Source organism: Melanerpes formicivorus, unplaced genomic scaffold (assembly GCF_026170545.1).
Source record: "Melanerpes formicivorus ecotype bairdi unplaced genomic scaffold, bMelFor1.0.p_v2 SCAF_5, whole genome shotgun sequence".
NCBI lineage: Eukaryota > Metazoa > Chordata > Aves > Piciformes > Picidae > Melanerpes > Melanerpes formicivorus.
In genome coordinates this window covers 21,953,093-21,973,315 of record NW_027142357.1, presented here as the reverse complement: position 1 = coordinate 21,973,315, position 20,223 = coordinate 21,953,093, and the positions used below count along the sequence as shown (strand labels likewise).

Below are 20,223 nucleotides of genomic sequence, written 5' to 3'. Positions count from 1 at the left end.
TCAGTAAGAACAAGAAATTAGATGAGACATAAAGGGAAAAATAAGGAAAATTAAAAAGAAGGTCACTAAAATACATCAAGTAATAAATACCAAATCCTCTTGATCATTAATGCTAGACTGTGCACAAACACCTTCACCAGACATGTGTATTGAGTAGTGTAATATAGTGGATAAAATAAGAAAGGGGTCCATGTGTTTGTGGGTTTTATGACCCAAATTTTCTCAATTTCTCAGAAGAATTAAGTAAACTGTATTTCCCTTGGATGTATAGAATCATTACCCACAATAAGAGGAATGACTTCTAAAGAATATAGGTGGCTAATCTCCCACCAAAACTCAAAGTATTCACCCATGCAAAGTGTACCAAAACTATACCCCCTCCAGGAGGCTGCCATGTCTGCCTTTCCTTCTCCTGATCATGAGATCCAGGAGGCTGGTATTCCCCTTTCCCATTTTTCCTTTGAAAATTCTCTTCGTTGTCCCAAAACCCCACTGTATGTGGCACTCAGTGTTCCCTTCTATGGTGTCCAGTGAGGGCACAGGAAGCCAAACAAGTCCTGACACAATAGGAGGAAAAGTACTGGATGAGCAATTGCATGATCAATCTCATGTTTTGAAGAGGAAGGAAGTGGGTAGCCAGAGGTCTAAAACCCTATGGTGCTCTGTTAGGATCACCTTGTGGTTCAGCTATGTGTCCCCAGCTGGTATGCAGAGCAAGGAGGTATGCCTGCAGGCTTTGCCTGCAGGTGCACAGAAGCAAGCAACTTCATAGCCATTAGTTATGTTGTAAAAACATTTGATTCAGCTACTGTGTTTACATATTGAGTTTAAAAGTAGCAAATGTTGCGGGCTTTTCTAATAATACCTGCCTTTCTTTTTCTTCTGTAGAAAGAAACTTTACATTCTTTTTCTAGAACTAATCCTAGAATGTTCTCAGTTCTGTCAAATGTACATGGAGCTAGCCAGATACACACCTGTAAATGTGTAAAACTAAGTAGGGTGTACTTAAAACGTTTCAGGAGACTTCATGAAAATTAAATAGTTTTTATCCTCTACTTAACAGATTAGAGGATATGTTTTCCAGAAAACTTTTCCTTTTCTTCATGGATTTCTACGATTATAACTCTTAAGAACTGCAAACAGAATTCTATATATTGTAAAGTCAATATTGGACACATACACAATTCACTACAGCCTTTATCCCAAATCACTTTTATCTGTCATGTAACAGTGGTTAATTGAATTTTAACAATTTTCTTTATTGTAGTTAATTTATTCTCACTTACCTGTGTATGGGATGGGTAACAATTGATATCATGCCAGTTAACCGATTGATACTCTTCTCCTTTCTATCAAGTGATTTATTAAATATTAATTCAGTAACTGCTTACATGATCCAAATGGATTTTTACTTTTTCTTTTTTTTTCTTTTTTTCCTCTTTAGCATAACACTGGCAATTCAACAGAGAAAAGAATATAAGAGTACACAAAACAGATTTCTTGTTATGTTCTTTCCTACTCTCCTTCTGGAATTAATTATATTTTAATTTTTCCCTTTTTCATCTCCAGTTGTGTTTGAGTGTCTTCCTTAGGGGCAGCGGAAAATAAGGTATGCAGAACATCCGAGACAAGAAGCATTGTGATTTTTCCCCTGAAATTTCTCAGGCACACTATGTTTATGTATGCTTTGTAGTATACATTGTTCTAAGTCAGGTAATTTCAGAGCACACTCAACATACTCTGTGTGCATGGACCACAGAGTAAACCACATGCAGAGTAAGTCTGAAGTTATTCAGCTGCATCTGTGTCACTGCAAAATGCTCAGCTGATCTGCCCATGCATATTAAGTTTGAAGCATCCACTACTACACTGGATTAGCTATGCACACACTGACCATCTGGCTATTATATACACAACTGGTTCAGCACTTCCCTGATAGGTGTGATCTACTGCACACCTTGTGTAGCTGTAGATCTGCACACGCTTAGAGAAAACTCCAGCTGTTAAATATCCACAGAGTTTCTGTGAACTTCCAGAATCTTCTAATTTCACCTAGGCAAAACAAAGGGTCAAGTTGGCAAATAGATGGAGAAACAGTGCCTTGTCTAACAGTGATTCCAAACCAGTTGCACACTAGCCATTGAAGAAGTCAGTTAGATGACAATCTGAAAAAGACACAGGTTTGAACTGGAAGATTCTTTCCTAACCTGGCAAGTATCTAGTTTACTGTTAGGTTTCATATTCTTCATGCCTTTATAACAAATAGTGACAAGAGTTTCTGGAGAGTTTGGTCAGGAGGACCTTATCATAAATGTTGAAATGTAATGCAAATACATTAACTAGCTGACTAGCAAGCTAATTGCTACCAAGCTAAGTTTCTTATGTGGTTAGTTGAAAGGTCAACACCCACCAGCACAGACAGAGACAGCTGTTCAGAGAGACTGAAAACAACAGACTGAACTCACTGAGATTCAAACTGAACTAAAGCTAAAATTTAAAGTTGCATTCTACCAATGAAATTAGTTTAGAATTATCTTTGTTTTCATTCTTACACCAAAACATTCAGCCAGAGTGTTCCAGTAACTGTCCCTTTCTTAAAGGCATAGCCTAAAACTGTCACACACTCCAATCTTCAAAAAAGGCAAGAAGGGCAACCCATGCAACTACGGATCAGTCACCCTCACCTCCATCCCTGGAAAGATGATGGAGTAGCTCATCCTAGAGGTCATCTCTAATCACATGGAAGGCAAGGAGTAGCCAACATGGATTTACCAAAGGGAGATCCTGTCTGACTAATCTGATAGCTTTCTATAAAATTATGACCGAATGAGTAGATGAAGGAAGAGCAGTGAATGTCATATATCTTGACTTCAGTAAAGCTTTCCATACTGTCTCCCATAACATCCTCACAAAAAAGCTCAAGAAATGGGACATAGAGAGCTGGTCAATGAGGTGGATTGAAAACTGGCTTGACAACAGAGTTCAGAGGGTTGTCATCAGTGGCAGAGAGCCAACTTGGAGGCCTGTAGCCTCATTAAGTTTAGTAAGGATCCTACATCTGGGGAGGAATAACAGCAGGTACTGGTACAGATTATGGGCTGCCCTGCTGGACAGCAGCTCCGTAGAGAAAGACTTTGGAGTGCTGGTGGACAGCAAGCTCTCCGTGGAACAACAATGTGCTCTTGTGGCCAAGAGAGCCAATGGTATTCTGGGGTTCATCAAGAAAAGTGTGTCCAGTAGGTTTAGGGAAGTTTTTCCACCTCCCTACTCTGCCCTGGTGAGACCACACCTGCAATACCATGTCCAGTTTTGGGCTCCCCAGTTCAAGAAAGGCAGAAAACTGCTGGAGAGAATCCAACGGAGAGCCACAAGGATGATTAGGGGACTTGAGTATCTCCCCTATGAAGAGAGACTGAGAGCCCTGGGGCTCTTCAGCCTTGAGAAGACTGAGATGGGTTCAAGCTCTTTTTGGTGATGCACAGTAATAAGACAAGGAACAACAGGTACAAACCTGAACATAGAAGATTTCACCTCAGCATGAGGAGAAACTTTTTTACAGAAAAAAGAAACTTCTTTACTTCTCCCTCTCTGGAGACTTTCAAACCCACCTGGATTCATTCCTGTGCAGATTACCCTAAGTGATCCTGCTCTGGCAGGGGCGTTGGACCCGATGATCTCTTGAGGTCTCTTCCAACCTCTAATATACTTTGACACTGTGACGTGATTTGTTACACTTTATGATATAAGAAATAAAATCTCTCATCATTCATAGAAAATATAAATTAATCTAAATAGAATCAAATATTAGGAAATTAGCACATGAAACTGAGCTGTTTTCACTGCCTGACTAATCTCCCTTTGAATTCCAGGAAGGCACTCAAATGTCTGTACAGACTGCTGTTCCTTGTACTTTCCAGCACCATGAAACTGATTGCTAAGGGAAAACTCAGGCAAGAGAATTCTGCTAGAGTAAGCAGAAATTAGTCTTTGTCCTTCACATTGCCCTTGCCCTGTGACAAACATTATATATATGCTTTTGGCATAAACTAATAAATCAGTTCTATTAAAAATCATGCATTTTACTGTTTTGAAAAAGCATTAGAGTAGTGGACAGTGGCAATGATGTAACATTGGTAACTTCATTTTTATGAAGAAACTAACTAGTTATTAGCAAGGTTATCAGCAATAAGCCCAGGGAAGGACACCAAGCTGATTCAAAGCACAGCTAACAGACCACAGCTACCACAAAATAAAGATAAATCAGTGAATCTAAATGTAACTCAGAAAGATCAAATATCTATGCTGTATTAATTTTGAATTTTTCATTGGCTATTTCTCATTATTTTGATTTATCAACTATGCATTATGACACCTGTCCTCAAAACACAGAATAAACTACCTTCCCCAAATAGTGAGTTTGTGGGAGGAGAGGAAGGAAAGTTTGGCGAACCACTTCAGCTTTCATGTGAGGCCTTAGCTGAGGAGAAACCTCTGTTCCTTTCCTTACAAAAACAAACTTGTATCTGGCTTTTTAATCTCTATTTTTAGGCTACTACAGGTAATGAAGGCAGGTAAGACATCTGAAGCAACACGTTTGGCAGGACAGAAATCAGATTAGAATATTTGGACTATGAAGCTTTTTGTAACTCTCTGTAGCTCATATATTAAATTAAATTTATTTCTCATTAAAAGCTTGACAAAGGAAACATACATATTATCAGACAAACAGTGAGATTCTCTAATATCTTTTAAAACTTTATCTTCCCGATGCTCTCTTTTGGCATGGATCATGGAAATCTGGGCACAAGAACTTGCTTGCATTAGATTACTTGGTCTTGGCTAACTATGTTAATTTAATGCTTATTAATTTTAAATAAAGTATAGGTACATTAATGCTGCAGACATCAGAATAAGGTGCATAGATACACATTAATCTATCAATTAATTACCTGAAATATTGGAAATAATCAAGAGTATATAACTGTTACAGTTTGAAACTAAAATTTAGCTGTATACAGAATTTTTCTGAGGTTTCAGACAGTTCAAGATGGGTGGACTCCTCAGAGTTCACATTATACTAATCATAAGTTCATCTAATTCAATTGGTTGAAAGAATAATAACAACAGATAGGTTAAAATAATTTCACTGGAGTATTGAAAACCCTGTATCATGCAGCAGAGTTTTGTGCTCCTATGGTTCTTGGCTGCTGGATCTTGCTGCTTTGCTTGGGATTCAGGCTGTGCTATCTTCCATCTGACCTTGTGCCTTTTCTATTTGGTTTCAGTAAGAGGTACAAGGGGAAGGTGGAGGCCAAAATTTCCTTATGGCACTCTTTCCAGGGCTGCGGGGCCTGAGGTGTCAAGGGGAACTTGTGTAAGCTGTTAAACTGTGTGTGTGCATAAATACATTTTGTACAGGTTTATTGCACTTTATACTGTTATATTTAGTGAAAGTTTATGCTTTGCAGTTAGATATTTCCATTGTCTAACTTGATACATACCAAGGTTATTAGCACACGAAGGAGTCGCAGAAGAGAAGTGATGAGTGGAGAGGATGACTATTTATTTTGCCACAGAGTTGAGAACAGCTGTGGTAGCTATGCCATACAGGAGGGATTTTAGTACCCCAATCCAGGCTACCCAACAGCCAGAAAGCAGAACAGACTGAGATGGGAAATACAGCAAATATCTGTGTTCTATACTGTGATACGTAACTGCTGTATAATTGCTTAGCTTACATCCCATTACGTGAGTATCTGTGCCAAACTCCCTAAACTCACTCATTAACTTCAGAGAATTCAAAGCCACATTTTGCATCAATCAGCAAACCCCATGGGCAACAGACCATCTCTCCAGTGCTCTGCCATCACTATGCAGGAATGAAATTAAGATTAATGGGATAGAAAGAAAGCCCATAAGAAAATATGAACCTGGCATCTTAATGGTAAGCTTTCATTTTGGAAGGCAGTCATGGCTTCTACTCCGTGCTCCTAGAACTATTTTTCTACTATATCTAACAAATTCACTTGAGAACAGTCAGTTGAAAATCACTGGAGGAGTATTCATAGAAGAAAAAAATTAAGAATACCTATGGGTAAAGAGGATTTAGTTCTATTTTTCACTCCCAAGTATTTTCTTAAATTCAGGAAGAAAATAGAAGCCTCCTTTTTGAAAAAAACAAACAAACAAACAAAATAAAAGAATCCAGCCTTGGCCTAAAGAAATAACTAACCAAGAAACCTCCCCATGTTGGGAAAACGAGAATGCTCCCCATGATCTCCCTGTACTAGGAACTGTTTTCTGCTGCACTCAAAGCAGACTTTTGTGTAGCTGCAGCCCTTACCTCCTCTAATACTTAGAGTATCAGTCCTATCCTCATTCCTTGATTAAAGTAAATCAGAAAACCTCTTGATGTGGACAAAGTATATTATACATCAGTACTAGTTATATGTACGTGTGCATTGTTGAGATTGTTATTTTCATTGCATTTTTAAATTTAACTTATCACTAAACAAAAATATAGCTTAGCATTAGATTAAAAATAAATAGTTTGCTTCCGCTTACTGCTTTGCTAGTTTAATTTCATTAACTACAACCAAGCAATTTCTATTTTACAAAGCTGAAACAAACAAAATTAGTTATGTAGTTCCATAGAAAGAAAAAAAATATTTTAATGGGACAAGTCACAATGCATCTGCATTACTACTCCAGCTGAGCAAATATATTTAATAGGTTAGAACTACTGGACTGCTACCAAGCTGAATGAATTTCATGCTTACTCTGTCCCTGCAATGTATCTTGTGCAGCAAATGACTGCAGTACAGAGTAGCAATCTTTCTGCTTTCTTTCATTTGATCAGAGCAGGGACTTATTCTATTGTCAATCTACATTACTAATTCAACATTAATTTTCTTAAGTAATGTCTGAAACATGTTTCCTTTTACCTTAGCAAATATAATAACACCTTTCCTCAGTTAAAAAAAAAAAAACCAAAACCAAAACCACACAAACAAAGCAATGTAGGCTATGCAGTGTAAATTATATAATGCTTCTGATTCATTTTACAGTAAGACAAAATTGAATTTAAGACAAGCTCTAAGTTCTGGGTTTGGTATATTATCACATTTGGAAACAAGAAGTAAAAACTGTTGGAAAACAGATTGCTCCATACCCCAGAATGACATCAAATTTGCAGAGCTAACAAACCCAAAGACATCCCCATACTCAAAAGGGTACTATATTATGACCTTTGTGAACTACTTAACTCCATTAACAGGATTCTGGAACATGGTATGTCATGTGGTAAGCAGAAGGGCCAGAAACATTAAAGACGTGATGACAAAAGTGCTTATATTTTCAAAACTTTCTGACAGTTTTAGGATTTTCCTTGTAAACAGATAGAACACTAAGCACTGATGTCATTTTTGAGGTTTTCTGAACTGATGAATCAGATGTGGGGACAACAGGAATATATTTAACACTCAAGATAATGGGGGGAAAAGTAAAATGTAATTAGAGAAACCATAAGAATTGCTGTTTTGCAAGCAAAATGATGTGACTTCTGTGAAGTGATAAACCCCTCAAAAGCATAGAAGCTTGTAAATACTTTTTTGTGCTGCACAGGAAATCCAGACATCATATGAAAGGTAGAAGCTGAATTTCAGCTTTCCCCAATTAAATATTAGACAGAAGTTTTGATAGTATATCCTCGTGCTTTCACTCTCTTTGCACCCCATGCATGTATGGGCACATGCTTGTGCAGAAAACAGGCAGTAACAGCCCCACTGCTCTGATTTAGAAGTGGGGTATCACAAGCTAAGGTCAACAAGCCTCATCTATTTTCCTTATTAGTTTTGAACTGAATTTCAACACAATTTGAATTAACAGTTAGCCAAATATAATTTTGAAAAGTTCTCATTAAGTGAACATCCATGAAGCCACCATGCCTCAGCCTTGTATCCAGACATGAATATACCCAATGGCAGTCTTGAGATCTGACAGTGCTCAAACCCTGGCACTTTGTGCCTTAAAGGTAGCATAGTTAATTTATTCTATTGAATATTAGATAAAGTACTTTTCACTAAAATCTATGAATTATTTCTGCTAGTACTCTAAGAAGCAAGCACATTGAACTAGTTTCACAGATTCACAGATTGCATTGGGTTGAAGGGAACCCTCAGAAATCATCTTGTCCAACTCCCCTGCAGTGAGCAGGGCCACCTCCAACTAGATCAGGCTGTCCACAGCCACATCAAGTCTGATCTTGAATGTCTCCAGGGAAGGGGCCTCAAACACATCCCTGGCCAACCTGTTCCAGTATTTCACCACTCTCATTGTAAAGAATTTCCTCCTTATGTGCAATCTAAATCTACCCTGCTCCAGTTTGAAGGGCTACAAGCCCTTCTAAACAGTCCTTCCCCAGCCTTCCTGTAGGTCCCCTTCGGATATTGAAATATAGCTATAAGGTCTCCTTGGAGCCTTCTCTGCTCAAGGATGGCCTTGACTAGGGGCAAGACCTTGCACTTTTGCCTTATTGAACCTCATGAGATTCTCCTCAGCCCACCCCTCCAGCTTGTCCAGGTCTCTCTTCTTTTGCAGTTGAGGTCTGCTTTCCTTGTAGGTTACACATTGCCTTGATAAGTCAGTCCTTCTGGCACAACTTGTAGGCAAGACTACCTCACCTACAAATGGTACCTGTGGTTCAGAAGCCTTCCTAAAATCCCAGTATCAGTGCACATCCCCACATTCATCACAGATTTATCCCAAAGCTTCATACTTCTGACACTGGTGTGCAACTCATCATTTAGTAAAAACAGCAGCTGAAGGAAGTGATCCAGAGAACCAGTATTTGAAGAAAGTGGCACAGAGACTTTGCAAAAGCCCTTGATATAGATATGCTTTACTTTGAACAGACTACAAGAAATAAAAGCAAAAATAAAAATAGTAAAACACTCCTTCATTACTACTACTCTGAATTTCCTATTAACTCTTAGCTTAATCTTTGGGTTTGGTCTGAGTCATTTGAGCTGTCTCTGACACAAGTCTCTTACCAAAACGGTCAAAAAGAACCACTTGCTTTTACTACTCCCAGCTACAGTATCAGGAGACCACCTGGTCATTTCCAGCATCTCATCAAAATCCATTCACTAGTGTGATGTTTAGTTATTGCCTTACTTACCAGAGTGAGCTTTCTTGGTCAGCTCCCATTTACCAACATGCCAACTATAGTCCTGTGATTACATCTCAATTGTTTTACTGAAGCAATTCTAAGACTAAGGCTGAAGGCTGGATTTACTTTCTGCTTTCACTGTTAACCTGTGGAGCAGCCTGGAAGCAGGATGTAGGGTGATCCAGCTGTCAAGTCCACAGAATTAATTGCTAAAAATTAGTTAAATCAAGATCACACTAGTAGGTGTTACTTCCTGCACCACATCCATCCATTTCTGCCCTTGTAATATTCACATAGCTGATGCTGGACAGATGTAAGGTCCTACTTTCACTGCCAGGAAATATGTAGGGATTTACAGGAAGCCTGAATTCAGATCAATAGTCTCAGTAAACACTAGCATCTATCTAGAGGGTCACATACTTTGTAATTTTAAGCACATCTTAGTCCAGAAAGCATGAATTGAAAGATGATATAGGTAATTATAGGGATAAAATGTTTTGAAGCTGGACTATGTCTAATTCTTAATGTATTTTGCCTTGTCCACATACAAATCTAAGAAATAGTCTTAGCCATCCACAAGGCTGTTTTCCATATTTCAACTGAGTAAAAAGTATGTGAAAAACAAAATAATTTAGAAGTATCTCTTGTTTTAATCCTCCAGGAATTTTTCCTTCCGGAAAGCCATCTGGATTAGAAGCATTACATGGAGAAAAACAGACCAGCAGAGCTCTAAAGAGAAGGGAAAATTGCTTACTGTGTAGACTTCAGAATGATGTTATCACAGTTTTACTATCCAAAGCTATTATTTAGCCATATTCACTGTCTTTTCTCACACAAAAGAGAGCAAATTATTCCTATTTCATATCTGGAATTCATCTAAACAGACAGCTAACTACATAAGCCATTCCTTTCCAAAGTGCCAAGTAATCAAGAGCTCGCATAAATGTCAATATGAAATTCTTGTTACTCTGTTCTGAAATACTCTATTTTTTTGCCTGGTAACCTAAATATAGACTTAAATACATAAGCTTAGACCTATCTTCTGCTATTTCAGCCTTTTATCATAGTCAGTCTTGCTTTAATCACAGGAGGAAAAAACCTATTGCCAAAACCCAAGCATTTTTCTGCATTTCAGAATCCTAAAAGTATATAACCCTGTAAAATAAAAGTCACTCATGAGACCCCATAGAAATATTATGTGCAAAAAGATCAAACAAAAAGGGAGAAAACATTTTGAGTAAAACATCATTATTACTATTAAACAGTTAAATTGGACTTATTGTACTGAAGACAGATCAGTTTTGAATGGAGAAATAAAATTTTGAAATAAAATTTTAAATAAAATGGAATGTTTACTATTCTCCTGCATTACAAAAGAAAAAAAAAATTAAATCCTTATTTCCCAGGACTTTTTTGGTTGTTGTTGGTTTGATTTTAAATTAATTTTTAAAAAAAATTGTTGTTGTTTTATGGGGCATTGTTTGCTTGTCTTCTACTTTTCCCCCAAGAAACTCAATGCTAGCCGTGATCCAAGAATTAGGCACACAGATGTAAGAGAGGGGGTACTGTATCAGCTACTTTGATTTAATTACTGAGCTTGTTTCAACATTTAGCATTCTCTGCTCTCAAGCAGTATGCATTTTTGTGTCTCCCAGCAGAGCTCTTAAATATTATTTAGTGCTGCTTCAGGAATAGTTTGAACATAGACTTCACAGATGGATAGAAGCCTGTCTTGAGGGGGAAGTAGATGGCAGGTTTAAGGTCAATGCCCACAAGTGACAGACTCACAGCCAGGCTGTGAAGCAGCTGGGCAGCATGTAACCTAGAGTCAAAACCACCAGATGTACTGTCTAAAAGATATCAGAATTTCTTTTACCAGGCTGCAGCTCTAGAACTCCCATAATCTGCAAGAATCCTTGGGATCAGCATTACATATAGCAATTATTTATCCAAAAAGCTTCAAACGAAATGCACAAACAGGCTGCCCAGGGGGGTTGTGGAGTCTGCCTCCTTGGAGATATTAAAAAACTGCCTGGAAGTGTTCCTGTGTGATCTGCTCTAGGTGAAGGTGCTCTAGCAGGGGGGTTGGACTAGATGATCTTTCCAGGTGCCTTCCAGCCCCTAACATTCTGTAATTCTGTGACTCTAAGTTGTTGCTCATTTTCAGCTTGTGGTAGTGATAACCTAAAAAAATGTGGTTGTTATAGCAAGCCAATGGGGACAATGGGTTTTTCTATGATGGACTGAAGTTTGTGTCAAACAAAATGGTAACACTAGTAGTACTACTGGTAGTGGGGGCGGGGTGGAGGGGAAATTTCCAAAATAAACCCCTAAAAATATTACTTAAAAAACAAATAATCTTCAACCTTAAAAGATATGTGAAGTCCTATGAATTTTTTTCTAACCTAATTCCACATGTATATCAATAAAACTGTAAACTTCTAGCTCCCGCTGATAAATATGACAACGCTTTCACTTCAAAGCAGATATAGTCCTCATACTTAGTGATGCAAGACTGTGTCTACATCAACATTTCTAAATTTTCTAGTTATAATTCTATTAATAGCAATATTTTGTAATGCAGCAGATTTTAAGTACATTTGATGTATCTTCCTTTTCTCTCACTCTATATATGGCTTATCCATACTTGTTAAAAACAAAGTAAATTTAATCAGGTATTGACTAGGAATGTATTTTTAATGATTCATGTACCCTGTTTGTATTCAAAATTATGAAAAAGAAACAAAACAAGCTTGGGGTTGAATGAAGTCCAATATGGTATCTGATTTAACGAGACAATTTATAAATTGGTCTTGCATTTCTTGTCAGTATTGACTAACAATCCTCTATGATACAATTTAAATGTTTTAATTAGTATTAATCAATCTGAAGATGTGTCCCTCCATGACATTGACTCTCATGGAAGAAAAATATTCTATTCATTTCAGATTAATTTTTCCTCCATCTATAAACTGTTCCTAAAGGACACTCAAGACAGAGTGTCAAAACTGAGCTGTTTGCTTTACAACTGTTAATTCAGAAGTTAAATATTTAATATTTACCCCGTTAACATGCTATTCCAATTTGTGAATGTATTCAGCTTATTCTAAAAATATCTGCACAATAAAATAAACAATGTTTATTTTGTTTGCTCTGTAGCTTAGAATCATAGCATCATTGGATTGGAAGGGACTTTTGAAGGTCATTTAGTCCAATCCCCCTGCAGTAAGCAGGGTCATCCCCAACTAAATCAGGTTGCTCAGAGCCCTATCAAGCCTGACCGTGAATGTCTTCAGGGATGGAGTCATCACCACCTCGCTGTGCATCCTGCTCCAATGTTGCACCACCCTCATAGTAAAGAGCTTCTAATGTCCAATCTGAATCTACCCTCCTCTAGTTTAAAACCATTGCCCCTTGTCCTGTTGCTCTATGCCTTTGTAAATAGTTCCTTTGCAGCATTCTTATAGGCCCCCTTCAGGTAGGCTGCTATAAGCCTTCACGGTGGACAACTCCAGCTCTCTCTGCTTGACTTTCTAGGAGAGGTGCTCCAGCCCTCAGATCAGTTTTGTGGCCCTCCTCTGGAGCCTCTCCACCAGTTCTATGTCCTTCTTGTATTAAGGACCCAAGTGCTGGACACAGTACTCCAAGTAAGGTCTCATCAGAACAGAGTAGAGTGACAGAATCACCTCTCTCTATCTGTTCACCATACCTCTTTTAACGCAGCCTGGGATGCAACCAGCCTTCTGGGCTGCAAGTGTACATTGTTGGCTCATGTCCAGGTGTTTGTCAATCAGTACCCCCAAGTCATTTTCTGCAGGGTTCTTCTCTACCACATGATCCCCTAGCTTGTAATGATAATGAGGATGGATTTGACCCTGGCGCGGGTCCTTGCACTTGGCCTTGTTGAACCATTTGTTTGAGCCCACTTCTCCAGCTTGTCTGGATCCCATCTCACCCCTCTTGTGCACTGACTGCACCACTCATCTTGGAGCCATCTGCAAACTTGATGAGGGTGCATTTGATCGCACTGTCCACATCACTGATGAAGTTATTAAACAGCACTGGTACCAGTATGGACCCCCCAGGGACACCACTTGTCACCTGTCCCCACCTGGACACTGAACCATTGACTACTACTACCCTCTGGATGTGACCATCCAGCCAATTCCTTATCCACTGAACAGTCCACCCATCGAAGGCAATGCATTAATCAATGGATCAGGGGACACAATCACCTCAGTTGTTATAAAGAGCTGACTGTGGTCCAATTTTCACTTGGTTTATTAGCAGTATCTCAGTTTGGAGTTAGGTCCCATGTGAGGTCATAGATCATATCCTGTTTTAAGGACAAGACCATTTGCAGACAGGGTGCGTCAATGCCAGTTAGTCTTGGCATAGAGTCAAAACAACTAAGAAAAAAAATTGTAATACCTAACTCATTTGCCTTGGAGATATAGTATTTAATTAATCCAGAGTAGTAGATTTATGACAAATTCTTTTTTTGAGACAACATGAACTCCCAAAAACATAGTTAAAGGTCATAATTTCTGGTCTATCTCTCCCAATGTGAGCGTAATGAAAATAAGTTGAGCTAATGGCAAAACTATTGGGATCTAAATATTCTAGATTATATTTGGATCACGTAGCTAATGCTTAAGAAAAGAAACTAAGACAAAACAATTGTTGGATGACCTTTTGTTTTTTTCAATTAAGCATTGCTAAAGCAGCCAGTATGGAGCTTTAGAAAGTGCTCTGTGTGTCACTACTCTAGGTGATACACTACAGGTGTGTCACTACACTAGGTGATATATACATATGGCATTATTTAAGCCTTCCTTTGAAAAAATAGATTTATCAGATTTTGTTTCTCAGCTGTGAAAAACACTGAACATTGACATAAAACAATGATAAGGCCATGAAAGGGACATAGAATCATACAATCAATAAGGTTGGAGAAGACCTCAAAGATCATCAAGTCTAACCTGTCACCCAAGACCTCATGACTACTAGCCCATGGCACCAGTCCCCCCTTGAACATCTCCAGGGATGGTGACTCCACCACCTCCCTGGGCAGCCCATTCCAATGGCTAACAGTTCTCTCTACAAAGAACTTTCTCCTCACCTCGAGCCTAAACTTCCCCATGGTACACTCACTTTATTTAATCAGCTTTTGTAGTGTCCTACTTCTTTCTACTAGAGATAAACTACCAGTTTTAAAATCTTTTTAATCATATGTATGGTATTCTTCTGACTATTTAAAAGTTGATCAGATTTGCCACATACCCTTTTTCTACCCCTTTTTATTCACATACTAGATGTGACTAACCAGCAAAGCCTACTTAATCTAAAAGAAACACTAAGAATTTAAGTAACTTTTTAGGAAATACTTTCTGTTCTTTCTAGATATCTTTGAAGTGTTGCAGAATGCATATACCAGAAAATAAATGTCATGAGGGGATGTTTATATACTTCAAGAAAATCAAGAGGTCTGTGTTGAACCCTATATAATTTATTATATACTTTGCTTTATGTCTGTTGTACCTCAGCTATCTATTTCAAGCTACAGGTAGCTTTAGATTAGATATTAGGAAGTGAGTGTGGTGAGACACTGAAACAAGTTGCCCAGGGAGGTGGTGGGTGGTGGAAGCCCCATCCCTGGATGTTTTTAAGGCCAGGCTGGATGTGGCTCTGGGCAACCTGATTTAGTGGAGGGTGTCCCTGCCCATGGCAGGGATGTTGAAACTAGATGATCCTTGGGGTCCCTTCCAACCCTGAAAATTCTGTGATTCTTTTTTGTAGACTCATAGAAAGATCAGGCTGGAAACAACAATCAGAGGCCATCTAGTTCATCTCCCTGCCCAAGGAAAGATAGCTATACCTATTTCGCAGCAGGTGTTTCATCTAACCTCTTCTACATACTTTCATGACAGATTTACAGATTCCTTTGACACTCTATTGCAGCTCTTCACTATCCTCTCCATTAGAAAGTTTCTCCCTGTATCCCATTTGGATGAGTCCATTTCTTCTGTCTTCACTCCTGTCTCACCTACTATGGATGTAAGCAATAGAATAAAGCTTCAGAATTCATGTTCTAATGATTCACAAGCCTCTTCCCTACTTTTTCTTCTACAAACCTACTCCAGGATTCTTGAAAGAGCCCTGCTGAGACATTCCTAGCAGCACCTATAATCTGCTTCAGAAATAATTTCCTTTTGGCAAATAGATTCAACAATAATTTGAAACAAAATGGTTAGTCACTTTAAATCATTAAAGAAAATGAAAGATCTCACTCTGAATGAAATACCATTAAAGAGTAAGCAGAAAATGGAGTCCATGGAGGGATGAGAGGATGGAAGCATTGTAGGCTTCCATTTGGAACACAGACAAGTCATTGACTTAAAATGCACTTAAATAACCAAGCATTTGAAAGCTTACTTCAGATGCATTACTTCAGTTAAAAAGTACTGCAGTTGCTGCTTAGTTTAGTCATCTTTGACCAATGCCACTATTAAATAAAGCCTATGTGAGCAACACAAGCCTCTACATTTATTCCTAAATTTTCCTTTCTGACCTTGACAGGATTGGGGGGTTGGTTTGTTTTTGTATTGCTTCAACACAAGTATGACCTTCAGTGTTTTGCATTATATGATGAAGTAATTTATAAAAGTCAATGTTGCAAGCAAATTAGAGGATATATTTAAGGAGTACGAGAAAGAAGAAAAAGGTTCATCTGTGTGTTTACAAGGTACTGAAAAAAATTACCAAGATAGAGGGCATGAGATGGGAGAAAGCTTGAAAGCACAAACTGAGCTGGATGTTTCTGAAACTAAAAATAGAAGGGTTATGGTCTTTTTCTCATAGACTTGTGGAAAATAAAAAAAAGAAGAAAATGAATAAAAGGAAGGATGGGATCACTTTAAAATAGAGCACTGGGAAGATGGTCAGATATGCACTGGATACCACTGAGACCAAAAGCAATGGGAACTTGCATTCAGAAAAAGCAACGTAATGAGAATTTCCTGGCACAAAAAGGAAGATGGGAGAGAGAGAGAGAGTTTCTGGGGCTGATAAATGCAAACAATAAATGGTGTGGTGGCTGAATCAGATTTGTGTTTCTTCAGTATACTTAATAATGCAGGGAAGTGTGCTACCCAGAATTTTCAGAATTTTTGTCAGAGCACATTATAAGATCCTGAAAAGGGGCCTGGAACCACACACACTGGTGGAAATGGAAGAGACACAATAATGAGTGAATACAGGAAGCCTGAACATTCTTGACACCCATGTGTTCACTAAGACATCACAATGTATTTTTAAATATTACTCATATTGAATAAAAACTCCACCATGGGATGGACGATGATTTCCAAGTCTACATTTGTCATTTAACTAATAACTTAATTCATGCTGAACTTCCAGTTGTTTCTGTCCAACTTTTATATGTTTTCCTGCATAGAAATTCTACAAAGAATAGACCTGTAAGTAGGAAAATGGAAGTAACGTATGCTAGAAACACTGAACTTTGGGAAAAAGAATTGGAAAACTCGCATGATTCTCCCCATCTCCCTAAAATATTAGGCTTAGCATGAAACATCAGTTGTACCTTTTAATATATAACATTTACCCAAATGTGGTTTTATTTTTCCATTTTAGAGTATTTCAACTTTATGATTACATTATTTATTTTTTTCTTTGAGCAGTTTGATCTTGTAAGTGCTCTAAAGCACTATGCTAAAAATAGCATAATGGTATTCCTTATCCATTTTGTCTTTCTGATGGAATAACACCATTTTTCTTAGTTTACAAGTGTGAATATATATTGTTCAATTCTTAATTTTGTTTGTTTCCTGAATTATTAGTTTTGGCATCAACAGAAAGCCTACAGGTCAAATACAGGTTTCTTGTGAAATTCCACTACTTCCTCCTATATAATCAGCTGTCTTCATGGAAGAAATAGAAGGTAGAATGTGTTTCTGTTATTGGAAGGGAATCTCTTCATGACACTTAGTCCAAAAGACCCAAAATGTTTGCCACAGGTGGGTTGGCACTGGAGATCAGAAAAGTAATAAAATGGAAGACGTTAATTCAGATGAATATAATTCTAAACACACACACAAATTAGAGCAAGATTTCTGCCACTTTTGAAGAGAAATTTGCAAGGAAGTGACTGCTTCTGAGTTCTGCCAGGAATGTCTCATAACCAAGAGCAGGAAAACTTTCACATTTCTTTAAGTTCTTCAATTTAAGGTAGCCAAAAGAAATAGAAAAGAATTAGTCAAATACTCTTTAAAGGACAAAAATCTAATGCTAAACTTTGTGGGTTTGTCCCCTGAATGTAAATGTTTCTGTCATTATGTACAAAAAAATGTTACAGTAGAACGCACTTGTTGGAAGGATATGTTGCAATATGGATGCTAGCAGTGATGCCATCCTTATATGACAACAAGCAACTGTACATTAAAGTGGACATTGTGTTAGTACATTGAAGAGAAGAGTCATATTCAGGGATATTCTGAAGGTTTTCTAGTTCAAGGTCACCTTAATTTTAAGAACGGAATAATGTGTAATTTATTCCCAACTTCCTCAATTGTCCTTCAACTTCCCAACTCTCTCAATTGTTGACATTTATGACTTCTGAAACTTCAAAAGGAAGTTTAGATTACAATATGACAATTTCAGTGTAGATTTCAATAATCACTAACAAACTACCCTTGTCCCAGATATGAAGTATTGTTTCAAACAGCTGATAGGATGTAAAATTCCATGATATACGTACATCTGTATGATTTTCCTGTAAGTCATTGTAGGCAGACTTCTAAAATTACTTATTTCTTGCAAAACTTACTCTGCAAATTGCTCTTGTTGCCCCAGAATTTCCCTAGAATTTTACTGGTTATACTATGCCTTATGTAATAAAAGCTTGGCGTTCCTTGAGGTAAGCTAAAGCTCTTCACACACACCCCCACCCCCACCCCCACCCCCACCCATCACTGATATTTTCTTAAAATTTGTGAAAACTTTCTGTGAATACCTGGAAAACTGAGGAACATCAGTCTAAGTCTCTAACTTGTTTCCTCTGTCTAAATTCTTCAGCAAATATTCATGATCACAGAAAGCAGGCTCAACAGAACAAACTACTAGGGTGTCAGTCCAGACAGCGATCATCCTGTTACTGTTTCACATTAGATTCTTAGGGAAATTTTTAGCACGGTATTTTTTCCTTTGTATTTTATATTAATACATTGATTAAGCCTGAAAAACACAACAGAAAAGTAGGTGCTCCTCAAATGTGCAACACTAGTATCAGCCAGCGTAGCTCATGAGTTTGACCCCATAAGCACAAAACAAGCATTTCTGGAATAAACACAGTTGAACAGATTTTCAATGGTGATAGAAAACAATCAACTTTTAACTATTGCAGAATGAGTAATACCAACTTTTTCAGAGGAGGAATAAAGGGTAGGGGGATGTTGAACAGACGGCCCAATCCCAGGTGAATTAGTTCATTCGGAGTCTTTTAAGCACCTACCTCAGACAAGCAGCAGAGCAGAAATCCATTTTAGAAAGGATGTTGAAAGAGCTTGATGTCGACCTGGAAAATTTCTTGTGCTGTTTGAAAAAGCAAGACGGTTCAGATTATGAACCGAGTTAGATCTACCGCATTACAGTCAGCCCTGACAAGTATGAAAGTAAGAGCTTCTAGCAGTGTACCTGATCAGAAACACTAAGGGCAGAGCAAGAGAGAGGGGAAAAAAAAACGGAGGAGGAGGCCCCTTCTTCTTTTGGTAATTCTCAAACATTTGTTTGAATCATTTAGTCTTAAAGCAGACCTTCTCTGTGGGAAGGAAAAATGCACACTTCTGCAATGCTAGGATTTTAACTACACCATTACTTGCTTTAGCCCTTACTATGTTTTTCATATGAAGGAACAATATGACCTCTGTTAACTCCTTGACAGTGCAAAGGCAAAATCTTGAATAATAAGTTAACACCTTCCCCTCCACACACTCAACAAACTGGCAAACACCCAAAACCAGAAGACCAGTGAAATCCATCTTGCTGCAAAATGCTGTGCTGCCAGAAAGACCTCACTGCAGATTTTTAACGATTTTTAAATACACTGGAACTGAATTTTCTTCTTGTTTATATGCTTAACCATTACTACAAAGCAAGCATTCAGAAATTATGACAAAAATTAAAAAAAAAAAAAACAAAAAACAAAGGGGGGACATCCCCCTGCAGACAGATCACATAAATGAAGTAAGGTCCTGCTGGCTTACCTGATAAAACATGAATTTCAAATGCATTATGAAGAAAACAAAATAAAACCCCCAAGAGATAGTGATGATGAAACACTTGAAATGCTCTCTAATGAATTTGTTCAGATTCCCGGCTCCAAAAGATTACCAAGTATTTATAAATTGCTGCATTCTCATTGGGAGGGGAAGGGGAAAAAAAAAAAAAAAAGAAAGAAAAAGGAAAAAAAATCAAACCTCTGCAGTATCCTCTCTGCTTCTTTCTCGGCTCCTTGTTCTGAGGCTCATTCTATGATACCTAATACAAATCGGCAAATAGCTGGGGAAAAACAGAATAAAAAAAGAAACTAAAGAAAAAATAAGGGTCGATGAGAGAAAGAGGAAGAGAGACAGTGAGAGGGTGAAGAAAGAAAGAAGAGAGGGAAAAAGGAAGACTAAGAAGCCATGGCCTTGAGGGACAGCCCCATCTACTGGCAAATGAAATGAACCGGCTGTAAAATATTTTCTGACTTAAACGAGCCTGGAAATCTACATCCCCGTTTTCCTTTAGCAAGGAACAAAGGGCACGGGCTGAGATGAGGCGTAGGTTTCTTTAGCTAACGTCAAACCAGTAAGTTTTCATTAATTTTCATTTACTACTTTAAATTTTCACTGAAATGTGAGAAGGAAATAGTTTGGGTGAGGGTGGTCCATTGTGAAAGCACCAGAAATATTTCCAGGTCAGCCTCCAGCATGCCGCAACTAAGGGCTACCCATCCGCTGTTTCATTTTATATCTCCCCACTAAGTAGTCGTGGTG

General features: G+C 38.0%; 1 protein-coding gene across 8 annotated transcripts in view; it reads right to left on the bottom strand.

Moving 5' to 3' along the window:
- The window catches only part of LOC137441333 (sodium channel protein type 1 subunit alpha), an 87,916-nt gene that overhangs the window by 61,160 nt on the left and 6,533 nt on the right, over positions 1 to 20,223 (bottom strand). For 4 of the 8 annotated variants that reach the window (XM_068138701.1, XM_068138704.1, XM_068138696.1 and 1 more), the window contains exon 2: positions 18,699 to 18,778. The exons of 1 other annotated variant lie outside the window; for it this stretch is intronic. The gene's annotated coding sequence lies outside the window, so the exon portion shown is untranslated. Of the gene's footprint in view, positions 1 to 1,286; positions 1,583 to 18,698; positions 18,779 to 19,662; positions 19,832 to 20,223 lie in introns of those variants that run through there. 3 more of the 8 variants (XM_068138698.1, XM_068138697.1, XM_068138699.1) reach the window with 3 other exon arrangements.